General features: G+C 41.5%; 1 pseudogene; it reads left to right on the top strand.

The window, feature by feature from the left end:
- Positions 1-289: 289 nt before the first annotated feature.
- On the top strand, positions 290-18967 carry LOC134758405 (uncharacterized; annotated as a pseudogene).
- The last annotated feature ends 779 nt before the right edge of the window (positions 18968-19746 follow it).

Genomic DNA, 19746 nt, shown 5'->3' with positions numbered 1-19746 from the left:
TGGGTTCGCAGAACTGGCTAAACCCTTGTATCAGGCAACACGGGGGCAACAGCCATTTAATTGGACAGACGAAGCCGAGTTGGCCTTCCAACAGATTAAAACCGCCCTACTCTCCGCGCCTGCACTAGGACTACCTGATGTTAACAAGCCCTTCCACTTATACGTGGATGAGAATAAGGGTGTTGCCAAGGCGGTAATAACTCAGAACTTAGGCCCCTGGTGGAGGCCAGTTGCCTACCTGTCAAAGAAGTTAGACCCCGTAGCTGCCGGATGGCCCCCTTGTCTCTGAATGATTGCGGCCACGGCTCTGATGGTGCAAGATGCTGATAAACTTGTCATGGGGCAAGAATTGCGGGTCGTTACTCCACATGCCATTGAAGGTGTACTCAAACAGCCACCTAATCGATGGATGAGTAACGCCCGGCTCACCCACTACCAAGGACTACTACTAAATCCTCTCAGGATAATTTTCCTGCCCCCAACGACCTTAAACCCTGTCTCTGCTGCCCAACCCGGACCTGGATGCCCCACTCCATGACTGCACCAAGATACTTGCTCAGGTGCACGGAGTTCGAGAAGACCTGCAGGACCACCCACTTCCTGACGCCGACCTCGTCTGGTTCACTGATGGGAGCAGCTTCATGCATCAAGGCCAGAGGTACACTGGAGCGGCAGTAACTTCAGAGACTGAGGTAATCTGGGCGGAACCCCTGCCCCCGGGGACATCGGCCCAGAAGGCCGAAATGATAGCGCTCACCCAAGCTCCTACCTTAGGGGCGGGGAAAAAGCTGACAGTATATACAGACAGCCGATATGCTTTTGCAACGGCGCATATACATGGGGCCATTTACAGGGAGCGAGGGTTAATGACGGCTGAAGGAAAAGAGATAAAAAACAAGCAAGAGATCCTAGCCCTGCTAACCGCCCTATGGAGGCCAGAAAAGTTAGCCATTGTACATTGCCCAGGGCATCAGAAACTAACTACTCCAACTGCTCAAGGCAACTTTCTGGCAGACCAAACTGCAAGGAATGTGGCGAAGGCTCCCAGCCAACTCCTTGCACTCCAGCTCCCTGACCCTGGCCCCCGGGACTTGCCATATTTCCCTGAATATTCAGAACAAGATCTCCAGTGGATTGACAAACTTCCCCTGAAACAAATCCAGAATGGGTGGTGGACTGATACTAATGACCAAACCATCCTACCAGAAAAATTAGGACAACAGGTGTTAGAACACATCCACCGAACCACCCACCTGGGGGCCCGGCGGATGATAGACCTGATCAGATGCTCCAAGCTCAAAATCAGACATATAGCTGAGACGGCCAGCAGTATCGTGACAAGTTGCAAAGTCTGCCAGCTTAACAACGCATACCCCCAATCTCAAGCTGCAGCAGGAACAAGGCTCAGGGGAACCAGGCCCGGTATCTACTGGGAAGTAGATTTTACTGAAATAAAGCCAGGAAAGTACGGGTACCGGTACTTACTTGTCTTTGTAGATACTTTTTCAGGGTGGACTGAAGCATTCCCAACCAAAAGAGAAACTGCTCAGGTCGTAGCAAAGAAAATTCTGGAAGATATCCTTCCCAGGTATGGCTTCCCCATCCAGATAGGGTCAGATAATGGGCCCGCTTTCGTCGCTAAGGTAAGTCAGGACTTGGCTTCCATCCTTGGGGCAAATTGGAAACTACATTGCGCTTACAGGCCCCAGAGTTCAGGACAGGTAGAAAGGATGAATCGGACCTTAAAAGAGACCTTAACTAAATTGACTATAGAGACTGGTGCTAATTGGGTAGTCCTTCTCCCCTATACTCTGTTCTGGGCCCGTAATACCCCTTACAAACTGGGCCTTACCCCTTACGAAATCATGTATGGCAGACCTCCACCCCTGGTTCCTAGCTTAAAAGATGACCTGCTTAAGTCTGAAACAGAAAATGTCTCTGAATTCTTATTTTCCTTACAAGCCTTACAGAAAATTCACCAAGAAATCTGGCCCAAGCTGAAAGAGCTATGTGAGACCTGTCCCCCACCGACACCCCATCCGTACCAGCCGGGAGACTGGGTCCTGGTTAAGCGACACCAACAAGAGACCCTAGAGCCCAGGTGGAAAGGACCACTCCAAGTACTCGTGACCACACCCACCGCCCTAAAGGTAGAAGGCATTGCATCGTGGATCCACTACACCCACGTCAAGCCAGTGGACCCAACCTCCGACCTTCTGGAGCCAATCACGGCGGCGGCTGAAGCACCGGACACATGGACTGTGGACAGAGCTAAGAACAACCCCTTAAAACTCACCCTGTGCCGGCAGCATAGCTCACTGCAAACATGCAGTTAGGTAGTCTAACTCTAACATTAGTCGCCCTAGTAGCCGCTGGGGAAAACATAAAGCCAGCTCCTAATCCCTTTGTCTGGAGATTCTGGCTTTATGAAAATCAAACCCACCCTGGGCAACCTCATAAGCCCGGGAAATTAGTGGCCAGTGCAGATTGCCCCTCCTCAGGGTGCAATAGCCCAATTTTACTAAATTTTACCGATTTCCCAGTAGCCAAACCAGTGGCACGAATAATATGCTTCGAGTATGATCAGACTGAATACAATTGTAAGCACTACTGGTGGCACCAAAGTGCCGGCTGCCCTTATAACTATTGTAACATCCATAAATGCCAATGGTGGGGTGGAAAAGAACAGATAGATAGATCCCAGATGGCCCTTCCATCGCAGACGAGATAGAGACCTTTCATATACATGGATAGTTAGAGACCCCTGGAACTCCCGCTGGACCACGCCTCAACACGGGGCTGTATTCTACTCCTCCGCCTCCACATGGCCTAGCAGTCACCTCTATCTGTGGCGGGGTCTAGTGCAGGTATGGCCCCTGGTCCATGGAAATATCCAGCGACAAGAAAACTGCCTGACACAAGACTTACGTCCTTTTTCCTGGTTAAAATTATTGCAAGAAGGGTTAAAACTTGCCAGCCTTACAGGACTTCACAGCCTGTCTGCCTGCTTTCTGTGTGCCACTCTAGGGCGTCCACTGCTAACCGCTGTCCCCCTGCCATGGGGATCCTCCACCTCAGCCCAAGCTAACAACCACCGAAACCTCTCATATGCCCCTATCCCTAACGTGCCACTATACCTAAACCCCAGTCCAGAAAAGTTTCCCTACTGTTTCTCAGGAACTAATTCCAGCCTCTGCAGCATCACTGCAACGCCCCCTAACATCACCTTAAGGGCTCCGTCAGGCATATTCTTCTGGTGTAATGGAACATTATCTAAAAACCTATCAAGCCCCTCTGTTAACAACCTACTGTGTCTTCCTGTCACATTAGTTCCCCGGTTAACTCTGCTTACTGCCGGCGAGTTCCTAGGGTATACCGGTAACTGGACTAGTGCTGTTATTCACCCAGACCCTAGACCGAGACCTGCACGAGCCATATTTCTCCCCCTCATTGCAGGAATCTCCCTCACCACATCCTTCATGGTGGCCGGACTGGCTGGGGGAGCCCTAGGTCACACCCTTATAGAAAGTAACAAGCTGTACCAACAATTTGCCGTTGCTATGGAGGAGTCAGCTGAGTCCCTTGCCTCCCTCCAGCGGCAGCTCACATCCCTAGCACAGGTAACCTTGCAGAACCGGAGGGCCTTAGACCTACTCACTGCTGGAAAAGGGGGAACGTGTATGTTTCTAAAGGAACACTGTTGTTTCTACATAAATGAATCAGGGCTCGTGGAAGACCGGGTCCAACAGTTACGCAAGTTAAGCACAGAAGAACACGGCAGTTTGCTTCAGCTGCAGACCAATGGTGGAATTCATCTATGTTTTCTCTGTTAGCCCCCTTCCTTGGACCCCTGCTGAGTCTACTATTTCTGCTTACCGTAGGACCTTGTGTTGTTAACAGAATTTTGCGGTTCATTAGAGAAAGGTTTGACACTGTACAACTCATGGTCCTCAGAGCCCAATACCAACCTGTAAATGCTGAAACAGAAACAGAATCAGACTTATAAGACCCAAGACTGGCTCTAAAAATACCTGAAAAGAAAAGGGGGGAATGAAAGGAGCCGGGCACATTCCTCAGCCCCGGGCTCAAAACAAACAAGCCCAGTACAAACACATCCCATCCTCCCATCTCACCACATATCGCCATATATCTCTCAACCTTCCTGAGCCCAGTACAAACACCACCAGGAAAGTCTCCGATAAGGAGACAGCCGTTCAAAGTTTTACTGAAAGAGCGGGAACCAAAAGAATTCCTTTGTTCCCCTGTAACTCTCAGGCTATAAAAAGCAAACATTCGCATTGTTCAGGGCCCTCTTGTATGCTGTGGAATGGAGTGACCAGGTTCGAACTTGTAGTAAAGATCCTTGCCGCTTGGCTTTGACTCTGGACTCTGGTGGTCTTCTTTGGGGAACTAATGGTCTGGGCATAACATTTTGAGACGGAGTCTCACTGTATTGGGAGTAACTGGGATTGCAGGCATGCACCACCACACCCAGCTAATTTTGGAGAGCAGGTATTAATAGTTTCTTCTATTCAACACATTTGCCATAAGCCAGGAACAGTGTTGCCAGCTTAGAATATAAAGATGAACAAGAAACATAACATCTACTCTAACAATGAACGTCTTCAATTATCAGAGAGGATACCTATTAATCAGACCAATAAAGATAAACTTTTCATTGTGAGAACAAGCTTGGAGATGCAGGAGGAGCAGATATGAGTTGAACAATTAAAAAGTTATTGATGTCATTCAAGATACAAGGAATTATAAGGCAAATGGTTTTCTTCCATAATACACCTTATTTGCACATATTAATTTTTGAGATTGTGCCTTCTATTTCTGTCACTAATCAATAATTGCTTTTCACTTATTTTTGTTAGATTTTTTGAACATCCTTATATACAGCAATATATAAGTATAGAATATTGTTACATTCAATATCTTAGCCTTCCTCTGTTACAGTTATTTTATTTTATTCTTGTTATTTTGCAATTGCATCCTACTTTTGGTTTATTAAGTATTATATATCCCTGAAAGCCTCTTTCAATCACTTTACATCTTTTAAAACAAAGCAGGGTATGCAGAAACTTTTTTTAAAAAAATTTTAAATCAAAAAGTGTGTGGTTACCTTACACAAACTTGTATGTCTCTTTGCAGTTTTTCAGCACATTTCTACATGTTGTTTTTAGTAAAGCCTTAGAATAAATCAAGAGCGAATGAGCCAGAAAAACTGTTACAGTCTGCTAGATAGATATCTTAGATTTCTTGCACATATTTCAATCTAAATTGCCGTTAAGACAATTGCCATACACTTCTGACTGGTGTTCCCTTGGTCACATTTAAGGAATATATCTTGTTGCCTAACATTTGAAATGTCTCATGTGCAATACTGATGGAGCTTCTCAAGATGCCAGATGTGTTATCTGTGTTAGTTCAGGTTGTGAAATCAATTTATTTAATTTTTGATGTGATCACTGATTTGAAGACTTTTATGTGGGCTTTAATTTAGTGCAAGTTTGACATTAGTCTCTGTCTGCCAGTTTCTGAAAAAAACATAATGACTTTTCTGTGTTTGTGTAGTTTATCACTTAGGATGGAATGCTTTTTACAAATCAAAATATTTTAGAACTTTTATCTCTATACTACATCTTCTCATATATAGACTTATTTTAAATCCCCATACTTCTAGTAATTGACCAAATTGTTTCACCTGCAGTTTTTAAAACCTATGCTTCAAGACGTTAGTAACAAATGAAAACTCACAGGTGAAACTCTTCTAGGGTCATTTGTTTCATAAGAATATGCCCAGACAAAAATACTATCTCTGTCTCTTTCTCTGTTTATCTCTCTCTCTTTTTCTTTTCTTCCATAAACAGAAGTTAGACCTTTCCCCTTTGAATTAGGCACAGAGAAAATTTAGTGGCATGGCTTAAAATTGCTCTCAATTTTCATGTGGAAAAAAAGATTAACAGATATATTTCTATTCCATTACTTTTTAAAACTAAGCAAAAATAAAAAAATAACATTTTCTACAAATCAAGCCAAAAACTACAAAGGAGAGTTGTCTGATACATGAAAAGTACATCCAATGAAGGGATAACTCACAGAGAACAGATGTATCTCAATACAACTTGGGTAGCACAAGGTGTTTTCCAAAAGTATGTCTCATGGCCCCAACGTTCTCAAATGAATGTGTTACTTGACACCATAACCTAAACGTAAGTATCAGCTATAGCAGTGTCCCTGGTATAAAACCACAATGCGCAGTAGCAGAGGTGAAGAGAATACAAATGTAGAGGAAGCAAAATCAATGGAAACCAGAGATGTGTTCAGGTAATAGTAGATAGTAACTAGCTTTTGAGCTACTGATCACACCAACAGAAGGAGAACAAAAATATAATTGCTAAGTCATTACACACACACACACACACACACACACACACACACACACACACACACACACACAGAGAGAGAGAGAGAGAAACCTGTGACTCGCTGACTTTGGTTGTGAGTTAATTCTCTGTTCACTTGAAAAGGATGGCAATTACAGGGACTTAGTTCATTGGAAAGACAGTGTAGAAGAGATGATTAAAAGATGTGGTGGGATTCCATACAGGATTTTGAGATTCCTGTATTCCCCCTCATATGGTTTGGCTATGTCCCCACCCAAATTTCACCTTGAATTGTGGTAATTCTCATGTGTCAAGAGCAGGGCCGGGTGGAGATAATTGAATAATGAGGGTAGTTTTCCTTATACTGTTCTTGTGGTAGGGAATAAGTCTCAACAGAGCTGATAGTTTTACACATGGGAGTTCCGTGCACATGCTCTCTTACCTGTCACCATGCAAGATATAACTGCTTCTCCTTTGCCTCCCACCATGATTGTGAGGCCTCCCCAGCCATGTAGAACTGTGAGTCCATTAAGCTTCTTTCCTTTATAAATTACCCAGTCATCGGTGTGTTTTTATTAGCAGCATGAGAATGGACTAATACGGTAAATTGGTACCAGGTAGTGGGTGCTGCTTTAAAGATACCTGAAAATATAGAAATGACTTTGGAACTGGGTAACAGGCAGAGGTTGGAACCATTTGAGAGGCCTCAGAAGAAGATAGAAGAATGTGGGAAAGTCTGGAACTTCTTAGAGACTTGGAGGGCTCAAAAGACAGGAAGAGGTAGGAACGTTTGGAATTTCCTAGATACTTATTGAATGGCTTTTATCAAAATGCTGATAGTGATATGAACTGTAAAGTCCAGGCTGAGGTGGTCTCAGATAAAGGTGAGGAACTTGTTGGGAACAGGATTAAAGATCACCCTTGTTATGCAAAGAGACTGGTGGCACTTAGGTCCTATTAGGCAAAGAGACTGGTGGCACTTATCTCCTGCCCTAGAGATCTGTGGAACTTTGAACTCAGTGAGATTAGTTAGGGTATTTGGTGGAAGAAATTTCTAACCAGCAAAGGGTTCAATAGGAAACAGAGCATAAAAGTTTGGAAAAAGTACAGCCTGATGATGCCGTGGGAAAGAAAACCTCATTTTCTGAGGAGAAATTCAAACTGGCTGCAGAAATTTACATAAATATTGAGGAGCCAAATGTTAATCACCAAGACAATGGGGAAAATGTCTCCAGGGCATGTCAGAGACATTCATGGCAGCCCCTCCCATCACAGGCCTGGAGGCCTAGGAGGAAATAAATGGTAAGACAATGGGGAAAACGTCTCCAGGGCATGTTGGAGACATTCATGGCAGTCCCTCCCATCACAGGCCTGGAGGCCTAGGAGGAAATAAATGGTTTTGTGGGCTGAGTCCAGGGCCCCCCTGGTGGAGCCTAGGGACTTGGTGCCCTGCATCCCAGCTGCTCCAGCCATGGCTAAAAGGGTCCAAGGTACAGCTCAGGCTGTGGCTTCAGAGGGTGCAAGTCCCAAGCCTTGGCAGCTTCCACATGGTGTTAAGCCTGTGGATGCATAGAAGTCAAGAACTGAGGTTTGGGAACCTCCACCTAGATTTCAGAGGCTGTACGGAAATGCCTGGATGTACAGGCAGAGATGTGCTGCAGGGGTGGAACCCTCACGGAGAACCTCTGCTAGGACAGTGTGGAAGGGAAATGTGGGGTACAATCCCACATGTAGAGTCCCCACTGGGGCACCGCCTAGTGGAGCTGTGAGAAGAGGCCCACCATCCTCCAGACCCCAGAATGATAGATCCACTTATAGCTTGCACTGTGCAAGAAAGTTGACTGAAGGACAGATTGTCATTTTAAAAAATAAGTGATAAATAATTATAACTACTGAATGCTGCTTTCATGAGTTCTTCATTATATATTAGGTCAATAAAGGATTTAAGTTAAAGGGAGGTTAAAGATTTTCTGTGCATGCATTACGATCTAAAAAACAAAGATGACAAATTTGATCCAACTGATATATTAAAACACTTCATCCAGAAATGACAGAATTCACATGATTTTCAAATACACATGAAAATTTTGACAAGATTGATTATATGCTTTGGCTTGAGGTAACTCAATAAATTTCAAAGCAATGGAACTATTAAAGTATTTTTTCTGACTACTTTGTAACTAAGGTGGAAATTTAGAAATATACATGTAAACAAAAGCAAAAGTGTAAATGCATTTTGCTTCAGTGTTTAGACATTTGTAAATTTTAAATAAATGGTAGGAAGAGAGATAAATTCAAAGGAAACAAGAAGATATTGTAAAGTGGATGATGACAAATACAAGACATATAAAATTTTTGGTCTGAATTAAAGTTTTGCTTGCAAGCATATATAGATCCTAAACTGCATATAAACTGTGATCTATTGTGTAAAATAAAGGAAAGAATAACAAATTAAAAACCTAAAGAAGTTATATGATAATAATAAAGATAAGTTTATAAAGCAAAAGCAATGATAAAGACAAAGGATAAGAAGAAAATTAGCTAAATCAAAAGTTGACAGTTTATAAAGACAAAATTGATAGACATCTTGCAAGACTGATTGACATATTAAGAGTGAGAAATACTAAAAACACTGTATTACTACAGATCTTATGAACGGATTTTGTGAATATTAACAATATTAAGCCATAAAATATTAAACACTTTGATTAAAATGACAAATTCTTATGAGTTCTCATCTTTAAAATCCAAATGTAAAAGAAATAGAAAATATGAATATTCTTATAATTTATTCAGAAATTGAATTAGTTGGACTAAGGTTTTAATGGGAAGCATATGCTGAAAAAAAGTTAAGTTTTTAAGTGTTTATTGGAGACTAATAACTGGAAAACATAAGGAAGGAAGCACAAGTAAACTTATATTCTTTTACCAGTGACTTCGACCAAGTATTTAAGGGAAAGTGATAAGAACCTTACACAACACTTTCACAAAATAGGAGAGAAGAAAATATTTCCTGAATCTTTTATAAGCAAACCTGTGATATCAAAATCTGACAAGACATTAAAAAAAGACAACTACAGACTGGTATTCTTCATAGACACATGTGTTAAATTTCTTAATTAAATATTAATAGAGATAATGTGAAGAATAGCCAACACATCATGGCCAAGTAGGTTTAATTTCAGGATTATTAGTTTAGTTTACTATTCAGAAAACAATCTATGTAATTTTTCATATTAATTTAATAAAGAGAAAAGTAATTATTTCAATTGATAAAAAAGTCACTTTTCAAAATTAATTATCTATTTATGTTAACATTTCTCACAAGTAACGAAATGAAAGTTTCTCAGTATTATAAAGGACATTTATAAAAATTTCTTGGACCTTCTACAAAAAAAAAAAGAAAACCTCAATTCCTATTTCACACCATACTCCTCCAAAATAATTTGATTTGGATCATAGAATGTGAGTGTGTGTGTCTGTGTGTGTGTGTGTGTCTGTGTGTATACACACACACACTCAGGTGTATTTTAGAGTCATTGCATGTTTGGTTCCACACTACTGCAATAAAATAAATATTGCAATAATGCAAGTCTCACAGTTGTTGTTTTTTCCTTTCCCAGTGTATATATAAGTTATGTCTACACCATACTCTAGCCAATTCAGTGTACAATAACATTACATTCTCCACTGAAGTCTTGAATCCTTCAAAGTCATCCATGAGAGATGGAATCAATTTCTTCCACACACCTGTTAGTGTTGCTATTTTAACCTCCTTCCATGAAATACAAATATCCTTAATGACATCTAGATTAGTGATTCCTCTCCAGAAGGTTTTCAATTTACTTTGCCCAGATCCATCAGAAAAATTACTAGCTATAGCAGCTATAGTCTTACAAAATGAATTTCTTAAACAATTAGACTTCAATATTTAAATCACTCCTTGATCCATGAGCTGCAGAATACATGGGTTAGTAGGCAGGAAAGTAAGATTAATCACTTCAGCGCTCTAGAGTGACGAGGTGCATTGTTAGTGAGCAGTAATATGTTGAAAGGAATCTTTTTATCTGAGCAGTAGGTCTCAATAGTGGGCATAAAATATTCAGTAAACCATACGGTAAACAAATGTGCTCTAGACCAGGCTTTGTTGTTTCATTAATAGAGCACAGGGAGAGTATATTTAGCATAATTCTTCAGGGTCCTAAGAGGTTTGAAATGCCAAATGATAATTGGCTTTAACTTAAAGTCACCCGCATTAGTCCCTAACAAGAAAGTTAGCCTGTTGTTTGAAGCTTTGAAGCCAGGCATTGACTTTTCCTCTCTAGCTTTGAAAGTCCTAGATGGCATCTTCTTTCTAAAGAAAGCTATTTTATCTACACTAAAAGTCTGTTGTTCAGTATGGCCACCTTCATCTATTATCTTACCTAGATCTTCTGGATAACTATGTTAGGACTGCTGCTTCACATAGACTTTCATGTAACAGAAATGGCTTCTTTTTTAAACCTCATGAATCAACTTCTGTTAGCTTTCAATTTTTCTTCTGCAGTTACCTGACCTCTCTCAGGTTTCTAAGAATTGAAGAGAGTTAGAGTCTTGTCTAGATTGGACTTTGGTTTAAGCAAATGTTGTGACTGATTTGATCTTCTATCCAGGCTATTAAACAAACTCTATTTCAGCAGTTTTGCTTTCTAATCATTTGTGTGTTTACTGGGGTAGAATTTTTAATGTCTTTCAAAAAATTTTCCTTTGTATTCTCAACTTGGGTAACTATTTAGCTTAAGTGACCTAACTTTCAATCTATCTTGGCTTTCAACATGCCTTCCTTACAAGCTTAATTATTTTTAGTGTTTGCTCTAAAGTGAGAGACATATGGCTCTTCATTTGAACACTTAGAGGCCATTTAGGGTTATGAATTGGCCTAATCTCAGTATTATTGTGTCACAGGGAATAGGGAGGCACAGAGAGAAAGAGAGAAAGAGAGGTAGGGGAATTGCCAGTCTGGGAGCAATCAGAATATATGCAACATTTATTGCCATATATATGGCATGTAAGTTTGCCATCGAATGTGGATGTGATTTGTGGTGCCCCAAAACAATTACAATAATAACATCAAAGATCACTGATCATACATCACCACAACAGATATAATAATAATGAAAAAGTTTGAAATATTGCACAACTTAATAAAATGTGACATAGACACAAAGTAAGCACATGCGATTGGGAAAATGGTCCTGATAGACTCATTTGATGAAGAATTGCCACAAACCTTCAATATATAAAAGGTGCAATATCTGCAAAGTACAATTAAGTGAAACACAATGCAGTGATGTATGCCTATATATATAATGAGATTTATTATAAGGAATTGGCTTACATGATTATGGAAACTGTAAAGTCCAGCGATCTACCTCCTGCAGGTAGGAAACCCAGAAAACCTGGTGTAAATTCCAGCACAAGTCCAAAGGCCTGAGAAGCAGAAACACAGATGGTATAAATCCCAGTTCTAGGCAGGAGAAGACTGATATATTATCTCAAGCATTTACTTAGAGAGATAGATTTACACATTTCTTTGCCTTTTAGTTCTATTCAGACCTTCGAAAAGTTGGATGATGCTCACTCACATTAAGGAAGGCATTCTGCTTTACTTAGCTCTGCAATTCAAATGCTAATCTCTTCTAGAAACACTGCCACAGAGGCATGCAAAAATAATGTTTAACCAAGTATCTGGCAACATTGTGACCTAGTCAAGTTGACATAAAATTAAGTATCACACTTGGCAGTAGGTCAAGGTTTCTAATACAATATATGTTAAGCAATTACCATAAAAAATGATAAGGTAGGTATCATCAAAAACAAGCAAATAAAATTAACCTCCTCATCAAAAACATTTTTCAAAATGAAATGAACAGGCAACACACTGGTGAAAAATTCCCCAAATAATATGTATTATCTAATAAGGAGCTGTTATCTATGATATATAAGGAACTCTGATAATTTAACAATAAAAACACAAACTGCCCGATAATAAAATGAGTAAAGATTTAAAAGGACACTTTACATAGGCTAATACATACATGGAAATGTGTTTAATTTCTCATTAGTCATTAGACAAATACAACTTGAAATCACAGTGAAATACCACTGCACATTCCTCAGAATGACTGTAACTAAGACTGACAGTACCATATTTTGTCAACAATGTGGAGCAATGGAAATAAACATTTTTCATGGCAGTGTAAATTTATACAATTATTTTATAAAAAGTTCTGTATACACAAACATATATCTATCCAATAATCCAATAATTTCAATCCTACTTATTTACAAAAGAAAAAAATGTGCTCATGAAATTGTATAAGTATACATACAGAAAAGGTTTACTCATAATTAGCAAACTTAGAATCAGACCAGGTGTCTACCAACAGCAAAATCAATAAATTTGGGTGTATTCATCCAATGAAATACTATTCATCAATGAAAAGTGAAATGCTCAATATGCAACACCACATGTTAATATCAAATAATATGGTAAGTGAAAGAAGACACACAAAAGAGTATACATTATTGATTTTATTTATATAAATTTGTAGGAAAGGCAAAACTAACATATGGTGAGAAAAAGCAGAAGAGTGGTTTCTGGAGGGATGAGGGTGAAGGTGTTAATTGACTAAAAAGGGTGAGAGAAAGCTTTCCGGGATGTTGAGAATGCTTTATAAGTTAATGAGAATTTGTTTTATACAGGTATATGAAATTGCCAACATATATTTAATGGTAAACTTAGATGTACATGGAAATGCAAAAGAAAATTTTACTTCAAATAAGTAAAATATTTCATTCTACTTTAATGATAGCACTGATGATATGTTTCAGGGAGAAATTTACTGATGCCTGCAACTTACTTTGAAATACAATAAAATAAGATGAATTGATGGGTGAATAAAGAGATTCAGATTTGGTTAATTTGTAACCAGCAAATATAATAAAAATTTAATTGTATAATTATAAATTTTCATATACAATTCTTTCAACTTTTTGTAAACTTGAAAATTTTCATAAAAGGATATCAATGACTTTTTCTCTCAATTAACGTTATGAAACTAATTCCCAAAACTTGAGGGGAGGAAGGAAGAAAGAGAAACATTTTTAAAGGGCAGAAAGAGGAAGAGAAAGAAAATCACAACTGCAAAAACAAAGAAAAATAATATTTATTTCTTACTAATAAATTTGAATGCTTGGCAGAAATGAATTGTTTTCTAGAAAACACAAAATACAGTATTCTCTTATAATAAGATAAAAATTTAGATTTTTAAAAAATCTCAGAACATTCTCAAATAGATTTTCACTTTATAAATTGGGAAAATTAATGGCAGGAACCATAGATTGTTTATTGTACCTTCTTGAACCCCTAACTATGTCCTTCATAGATAGTTATCTTATCCAAAAATGTTTCTTCAGCAGTTATTATAAAGAAGACACTCTGTGAAAACTAGAAACAAAGTGATGAACCGATTTTATATCATCCTTTGTTTTGTGAAGTTTATAGGATAGCTAGTAAAGGGATTGTCAGGCCTCTGAGCACAAGCCAAGCCATCGCTTCCCCTGTGACTTGCACGTATACACCAGATGGCCTGAAGTAACTGAAGAATCACAAAAGAAGTGAAAAGGCCCTGCCCCACCTTAACTGATGACATTCCACCATTGTGATTTGTTCCTGCCCCACCTTAACTGAGTGATTAACCCTGTGAATTTCCTTCTCCTGGTTCAGAAGCTCCCCAACTAAGCACCTTGTGACGCCCACCCCTGCCCACCAGAGAACAACCCCCTTTGACTGTAATTTTCCATTACCTTCCCAAATCCTATAAAACAGCCCCACCCCATCTCCCTTCACTGACTCTCTTTTCAGACTCAGCCCGCCTGCACCCAGATGAAATAAACAGCCATGTTGCTCACACAAAGCCTGTTTGGTGGTCTCTTCACACAGACGCGCATGAAATTTGGTGCCGTGACTCCGATCGGGGGACCTCCCTTGGGAGATCAATCCCCCGTCCTCCTGCTCTTTGCTCCGTGAGAAAGATCCACCTACGACCTCAGGTCCTCAGACTGACCAGCCCAAGAAACATCTCACCAATTTCAAATCCGGTAAGCGGCCTATTTTTCCTCTCTTCTCCAATCTCACTCACTACCCCTCAACCCCTTCTCCTTCACCCTTAGCGGCAAGTCCCGCTTTTCTGGGGGAGGGGCAAGTACACCTCACCCCCTTCTCCTTCACCCTTAGCGGCAAGTCCTGCTTTTCTGGAGGAGGGGCAAGTACCCCTGAACCCCTTCTCCTTCACCCTTAGTGGCAAGTCCTGCTTTTCTAGGGGGCAAGAACCCCCAATCCCTTATTTCCACACCCTGACCTCTTATCTCTGTGCCCCAATCCCTTATTTCCACACCCCAACCTCTTATCTCTGTGCCCCAATCCCTTATTTCCATGCCCCAACCCTTTCTCTGCTTTTCTGGAGGGCAAGAAGCCCCCACCCCTTCTCCGTGTCTCTACTCTTTTCTCTGGGCTTGCCTCCTTCACTATGGGCAAGCTTCCACCATCCATTCCTCCTTCTCCCTTAGCCTGTATTCTTAACAACTTAAAACCTCTTCAACTCTCACCTGACCTAAAATCTAAGCGTCTTATTTTCTTCTGCAATGTTGCTTGACCCCAATACAAACTCGACAGTAGTTCCAAATAGCCGGAAAATGGCACTTTCAATTTTTCCATCCTACAAGATCTAAATAATTCTTGTTGTAAAATGGGCAAATGGTCTGAGGTGCCTGACATCCAGGCATTCTTTTACACATCAGTCCCTTCCTAGTCTCTCTGCCCAGTGCAACTCATCCCAAATCTTCCTTCTTTCCCTCCCGCCTGTCCCCTCAGTCCCAACCCCAAGTGTCACTGAATCTTTCTAATCTTCCTTTTCTACAGACCCATCTGACCTCTCCCCTCCTCACCAGGCCAAGCTAGGTCCCAAATCTTCCTCAGCCTCCGCTCCTCAACCCTATAATCTTTTTATCGCCTCCCCTCCTCACACCTGGTCTGGCTTACAGTTTCCTTCTGTGACTAGCCCTCCCCCACCTGCCCAGCAATTTACTCTTAAAAAGGTGGCTGGAGCCAAAGGCATAGTCAAGGTTAATGCTCCTTTTTCTTTATCCCAAATCAGAAGCGTTTAGGCTCTTTTTCATCAAATATAAAAACCCAGCCCAGTTCATGGCTCATTCTGCAGCAACCCTGAGAAGCTTTACAGCCTTACACCCTAAAAGGTCAAAAGGCCATCTTATTCTCAACATACATTCTTTTACCCAATCTGCTCCTGACATTAAATGAAACTCCAAAAATTGGAATCTGGCCCTCAAACCCCACAACAGGACTTAACTAACCTCACATTCAAGGTGTACAATAATAGAAAAAAAGTTGCAATTCCTTGCCTCCACTGTGAGACAAACCCCAGCCACATCTCCAGCACACAAGAACTTCCAAACGCCTGAACCACAGCGGCCAGGGGTTCCTCCAGAACCTCCTCCCCCAGGAGCTTGCTACAAGTGCCAGAAATCTGACCACCAGGCCAAGGAATGCCTGCAGCCCAGGATTCCTCCTAAGCTGTGTTCCATCTGTGCAGGACCCCACTGGAAATTGGACTGTTCAACTCACATGGCAGCCACTCCCAGAGCCCCTGGAACTCTGGCCCAAGGCTCTCTGACTGACTCCTTCTTGGCTTAGCGGCTAAAGACTGACGCTGCCCGATCACCTCGGAAGCCCCGTAGACCATCACGGATGCCGAGCTTTAGGTAACTCTCACAGTGGAAGGTAAGTCCGTCCCCTTCTTAATCAATACGGAGGCTACCTACTCCACATTACCTTCTTTTCAAAGGCCTGTTTCCTTTGCCTCCATAACTGTTGTGCGTATTCACAGCCAGGCTTCTAAACCTCTTAAAACTCCCCAACTCTGGTGCCAACTTAGACAATACTCTTTTATGCACTCTTTTTTAGTTATCTCCACCTGCCCAGTTCCCTTATTAGGCCAAGATATTTTAGCCAAATTATCTGCTTCCCTGACTATTCCTGGACTACAGCTGCATCTCATTGCCGCCCTTCTTCCCAATCCAAAGCCTCCTTTGCATCCTCCTCTTGTATTCCCCCACCTTAACCCACAAGTATAAGATACCTCTACTCCCTCCTTGGCTACTGATCATGCACCCCTTACCATCTCATTAAAACCTAATCACCCTTACCCTGCTCAATGCCAATATCCCATCCCACAGCATGCTTTGAAAGGATTAAAGCCTGTTATCACTCGCCTGCTAGAGCATGGCCTTTTAAAGCCTATAAACTCTCCTTACAATTCCCCCATTTTACCTGTCCTAAAACCAGACAAGCCTTACAAGTTAGTTCAGGATCTATGCCTTATCAACCAATTGTTTAGCCTATCCACCCCATGGTGCCAAACCCATATACTCTCCTATCCTCAATACCTCCCTCCACAATCCATTATTCTGTTCTGGATCTCAAACATGTTTTCTTTACTATTCCTTTGCACCTGTCATCTCAGCCTCTCTTCGCTTTCACTTGGACTGACCCTGACACCCATCAAGCTCAGCAAATTACCTGGGCTGTACCACTGCAAGGCTTCACAGACAGACCCCATTACTTCAATCAAGCCCAAATTTCATCCTCATCTGTTACCTATCTTGGCACAATTCTCGTAAAAACACACATGCTCTCCCTGCTGATCGTGTCCAATTAATCTCCCAAACCTCAATCCCTTACAAAACAACTCCTTTCCTTCCTAGGCATGGTTAGTGCGGTCAGAATTCTTACACAAGAGCCTGGACCGCACCCTGTAGCCTTTCTGTCCAAACAACTTGACCTTACTGTTTTAGCCTAGCCCTCATGTCTGCGTGCAGTGGCTGCTGCTGCTTTAATACTTTTAGAGGCCCTCAAAATTACAAACTATGCTCAACTCTCTCTCTACATTTCTCATAACTTCCAAAATCTATTTTCTTCTTCATACCTGATGCATATACTTTCTGCTCCCTGGCTCCTTCAGCTGTACTCACTCTTTGTTAAGTCCTACAATTACCATTGTTCCTGGCCCGGACTTGAATCCAGCCTCCCACGTTATTCCAGATACCATACCTGACCCTCATGACTGCATCTCTCTGATCCACCTGATGTTCACCCCATTTCCCCACATTTCCTTCTTCCCTGTTTCTCACCCTGATCACGCTTGATTTATTGATGGGAGTTCCACCAGGCCTAATCACCACACACTAGCCAAGGCAGGCTATGCGATAGTGCAAGCCACTAGCCCACCTCTTAGAACCTTTCATTTCCTTTCCATCGTAGAAATCTATCTTAAAGGAAATAACTTCTCAGTGTTCCATCTGCTATTCAATCTGCTATTCTACTACTCCTCAAGGATTATTCAGGCCCCCTCCCTTCCCTACACATCAAGCTCGAGGATTTGCCCCTGCCCAGGACTGGCAAATTAGCTTTGCTCAACATACCCTGAGTCGCAAAAACTAAAATACCTCTTAGTTTAAGAAGACACTTTCACTAGATAGGTAGAGGCCTTTCCTACAGGGTCTGAGAAGGCCACCGCAGTCATTTCTTCCCTTCTGTCAGACATAATTCCTCAGTTTAGCCTTCCTACCTCTATACAGTCTGATAACAGACCAGCCTTTATCAGTCAAATCAGCCAAGCATTTTTTCAGGCTCTTAGTATTCAGTGACAGACTAATGGTCTATTAAAAACACACCTCACCAAGCTCAGCCACCAACTTAAAAAGGACTGGACAATACTTTTACCACTTTCCCTTCTCAGAAGTCAAACCTGTCCTCAGAATGCTACAAGGTACAGCCCATTTAAGCTCCTGTATAGACGCTACTTTTTATTAAGCCCCAGTCTCATTCCAGACACCAGACCAACTTCCCCCAAATAACTTGTCATCCCTACTATCTTCTGTCTACTCATACTCCTATTCACTGTTCTCAACCACTCATACATGCCCTGCTCTTGTTTACACTGCCGGTTTACACTGTTTCTCCAAGCCATCACAGCTGATATCTCCTCGTACTATCCCCAAACTGCCACTCTTAACTCTTGAAGTAAATAAATCATCTTTGCTGGCAGGAATATGCTGAACCTCCTTAGGCACTCTCTAATTAGATGTCCTAGGTCCTCCCAATTCTTAGTCCTTTTATACCTGTTTTTCTCCTTCTCTTATTCCATTTAGTTTTTCAATTCATACAAAACCATATCCAGGCCATCACCAATCATTCTATATGACAAATGTTTCTTCTAACATCCCCACAATATCACCCCTTACCACAAGATCTCCCTTCAGCTTAATCTCTCCCACTCTAGGTTCCCACACCACCCCTAATCCCGCTTGAAGCAGCCGTGAGAAACATCGCCCATTCTCTCTCCATACCACCCCCCAAAAATTTTCGCCGCCCCAACACTTCAACACTATTTTGTTTTATTTTTCTTATTAATATAAGAAGGCAGGAATGTCAGGCCTCTGAGCCCAAGCCAAGCCATCGCTTCCCCTGTGACTTGCACGTATACGCTCAGATGGCCTGAAGTAACTGAAGAATCACAAAAGAAGTGAATATGCCCTGCCCCACCTTAACTGATGACATTCCACCATTGTGATTTGTTCCTGCCCCACCTTAACTGAGTGATTAACCCTGTGAATTTCCTTCTCCTGGCTCAGAAGCTCTCCCATTGAGCACCTTGTGACCCCCGCCCCTGCCCACCAGAGAACAACCTCCTTTGACTGTAATTTCCCATTACCTTCTCAAATCCTATAAAATGGCCCCACCCCATCTCCCTTCACTGACTTTCTTTTCGGACTCAGCCCACCTGCACCCAGGTGAAATAAACAGCCATGTTGCTCACACAAAGCCTGTTTGGTGGTCTCTTCACACGGACGCACATGAAAGGGATAATAATCAAATTATCACCAAAATACCCACACTTAAATACTTAGGAGGGAAGCATCAGAGTACTAGCTCTGACTTTAGTGTGAAGAAACAGGGAAAACATTTTATTGAGGATATGTGTCAGCATTAACAATGTAAGAAGGGAGGAGATAGATTTCCAAGGATGAAACAATATATATAATTTCCTTCAGTTAAAAGGGAGGCAGGCAACATGGAAAGTGAAAAGGCCTTAGTGGCTAGAAGGTAGAGAGTGGGAGCAGGTGCGAGAACTCTATGAGATGAGATGGAACAGGGAGTCATGAAAGGAAGTGCTTTATGGGCCACATGAAGGGGGTCAGCCTTTCACCTAGGAGCTAAGGAAATTTTATATTA

Source organism: Gorilla gorilla, chromosome 3 (assembly GCF_029281585.2).
Source record: "Gorilla gorilla gorilla isolate KB3781 chromosome 3, NHGRI_mGorGor1-v2.1_pri, whole genome shotgun sequence".
Taxonomy (NCBI): Eukaryota; Metazoa; Chordata; class Mammalia; order Primates; family Hominidae; genus Gorilla; species Gorilla gorilla.
The sequence above is the reverse complement of the archived record's forward strand: the minus strand, read 5'-3'. Positions and strand labels throughout refer to the sequence as shown.